The sequence below is a fragment of the Galeopterus variegatus genome, unplaced genomic scaffold (genome assembly GCF_000696425.1).
Source record: "Galeopterus variegatus unplaced genomic scaffold, G_variegatus-3.0.2 Scaffold2240, whole genome shotgun sequence".
Classification (NCBI taxonomy): domain Eukaryota; kingdom Metazoa; phylum Chordata; class Mammalia; order Dermoptera; family Cynocephalidae; genus Galeopterus; species Galeopterus variegatus.
Genome location: NW_007728351.1, coordinates 171,848 through 175,219, shown reverse-complemented (window position 1 = coordinate 175,219; position 3,372 = coordinate 171,848).

The window sequence follows — 3,372 nt, the reverse complement described above, 5'->3', positions numbered from 1 at the left end:
GGACGCGCCCGTGCCCGCGGCCGAGCCTTGGGGCAGGACCGGGCCCCACTGCGGCGCGGGGTGGTCCCGAAGTCCTCGCGGACGGGAAGGAGAGGGGCCTCCGAGGAGTGCCGCCGCGGGCGCGGACCGCAGTCCGCGATGTGGGCTGGGGGCGCTGTTCCCGCTCGGGCGGAGTCGCAGCCAGAGGTCCGGGAGGCAGGAGTGGGGTGCGGTGGGTGGCGGGCGCTCGAGCACCGGGAGTGTTGGGTCGGAGAGCGGACGGCCCGGGCACTCCGTGCAGCCTCATCCGGTGGGAGGAGAAGACGCCGCGCTGCCCTGTGGTCCTTTCCTTTAGCTCCGTTTCCCTCTGTCTCGCAATTAAAGTAAGAATATATACTTGCGATGTTGGATTCTGTCGTCATTGGCTTTAATTCGTATAAAAGCAGCTGCCCCGCGTGGGCCGTATTCTGAGCTGGGGCTGCTAAGCGTTTCTGCTGTTTATCATCGCAGCGGTCCGGGAGGTGAGGCTGTCCCCATTTTACGGATGAGGTGACGGAGGCCCGCGGAGACCGTAAGTGACTTGCCCAAAGACACAAGAGCCGGGGTTTGAGCTCAGTTCGTCTGAGGTCTGTGTTAAAGAAACACATATTTAATATTTTCATCAAAATAATGTGTGCAGAATGTCGGTGAAAGACAACAATGGAAAGCAAGAGTTCCCTTCCCCACCTCTCAGCCCCACTCCTCAGAGACTGCTGTCATCTAGTGCTTTCTCAGATAGTTCTCGATAGCTCTAAATTAGCTGGTACCGTATCGATTGCACATATTCTAGATCTGTCATAATAGGATGACCTAGCTGTTCATATCCCACCTCTTTGCTGCACTCATATATGTTCAGTTACTCAAATTGCTTATGTTGGGACTGCAGACATGGCCACTTCAGCCGAGCGGTGCGTTTCTCTTCCTGCACACCTGTGTCTCCTGTTGCTTGTGATGGCTTTCCTTCCCTTTGCATTTTCTGCTGCCATTGCTTCAAGGATAGTGTCATATCCATTGACTTTTCCTAGCCCTCTGTCCGTTTTCTAGTCAGGGTTGCTCACTGTTTAGGCCTGCACAGATAACGTCCTGATATTTTCCTTCATTATATGCCTGGCTTTGTTCAGTTTTAATCTTGTTTAATGTTTTAATCTTGTCCTTCATCATTTCAATGAGAATGTCTGCCAACGCCTCCTTTTCCTTCCGGATAATCTTTTCCTTTCCTTGAAGGTTTTAGGATCTTCTCCAAGGTGTTAGGACATTTTACAGTGTGCCAAAGTATGTGGATTCACATTCTGAATGCTCTTTGACTCTGGAGGCTTGTTCTTCAGCTTTAGGAAGTTCCCTTGTGTCATTTGAGAATGGGTTCCTTTCCAGTTGTACTCTTTAGGAATCTCTGGTAGACGTCGTGGACTGACCCTGGACTCTCATCTCTACCTCCTTTCTGGGCCATTGTTATTCTCATTTCTGGAAGGCTTTAGTTTATCTTCCAATGCTATTTTACAATTTTTATCTCCACAATCAAATTTTTAATCTCTAAGAGTGTATTCGCCCTGTTCGTTTTTCATAGTAGTTTATTGTTTGATGAATGCCTTAACTTCTTGACTCACAGGAAACCGATATTCTTTTCAGTTCTCTTGTTCTGATTTCTTGTTTCGTCTAGTGTCATGGCAAGTCCTCTTCAAGTATTGGCAATTACTATTTTATAGGAAAAGGGGAAGCTGGCGGAGCCCTGGGTCTGTGGGCCTGGTTTTGAAAATGTGCAGGTCTCCCCTTGGGTGACTGGGAGCTTGTTACTGTGGGACTTGGGACACCAAGGTGCAGATATTTTCTCTGGGCTGTGCAGCAATTCCACTTTGTCCCTGTAAGGGCTGTGGGAGAGTTGGCTCTTCCATACAGGGACTAACTTCCAGGTGCAGGCCCAGCCCACCCTCTGTGGGGTTTCCTGGGTTTGGGTCCTGGCCTATCCACAGGGTTCTGCAGGGCCTGGAACCCCACTCTTTGTGTGTTCCAGGTTGCTGCTTCCTTTGCCTCTCCATCTGCCAGAAATTTGAAAAGTCTCTTGCCTGCCTCTGTTCTCTTTCTTGGGGGCTTATTATACTTTATTAAAAAGGGATAAGTGGAGATCACCTGTGTAGCCATTTACCTTGGGCAGGAATTCTAAAGCCTGTTCTCTTCACCCTGCTCTCTTCCTTGTGGCCTTGGTGACATGTGCCCAGCCATCAGTGGGACAGGATGGGCGCCCCATCACTGATCCCTGACTGCCTCTGAGTTGCAGAGCAGGCGAGTGGTTCTCTTGCCTGCAGCCTTGGAAGGCACCAGGCTCAACTGGGGAGGGCTGTCAGAGACACGTGCTGTAGCAGAGGCCAGGATTTCAGACTCTTCTCACTGGGTCAGCATGGCAGTATTTAAGCAGTGCCTGTAATTAGGCAGTGATTGCTGCACTTGGAGCATGATCTTGATGCATGTTAGCCGGTTGTCACACTTGAAAGCTGTGCATAGTGAAATTAGCTCTGCTAGTCTTGCTAGGGGAGTGGTCTAAGGGCCAGCAGCAGCAATCAGCATCACCTGGCAGCTGGTGAGAAACACAGACTTTCAGGCCCCACCCAGACCTACAGAGTTGGTAAACTTTAAATTTCAAGTAGTTTTAGACTTTACAGAGAAGTTGCAAAAGGTTTTCAGCAAGCTTTCCTTCACCTACATCCCCTAATGTTGACGTCTTAGATAATCAAATATCCATATAAAAAACCAGAAAGTTAACATTGGCACAGCAGTATTAGATAAATTACATGCCTTATTCAAACTTGAGTTTTTCACTAATGTCCTTTTTCTGTTTCAGAATCTAATACAGGATCCCACACTGTATTTAGTTGTCATGTCTCCTTTGTCTCCTCCAATCTAATATTTACATGGTCCCAAAGTGTCTCCCCCAAGATATTTATAAATCACAAAGGGAAGAATGAAATAGTAACTTCACAGTGGAAAATGCCAGCATGTTCCACCTGCAGTGAGTGGTCAAGGTTAACACCACCAGTAGTAAGACGCTGATTTCCAGCTCCCAGGAAATGCATGGAGAAGGACACATCACTTCTCTGTGCTGGCACCAGAAATACAGACGAACCACGAGGAAACATTAGACCCATGTTGAGGGAGATTCACCAAAATCCTGATCACTGCTCCTCATGTGTCTAGATCTGAAAAGACAGGGAGACAGAGTGCTTGTGTGAGGTGGTGGATGCCATGTGTGCACATGGATGCTCTAGAGGTGCTCCTGTGCTCGATGGCCGCCAGGGAGAGAGGAGAGAAAGAACCACAAGCCTTGTTTTGTGACTTGGTAAATAGGTTCTTACGAGAGAGGTG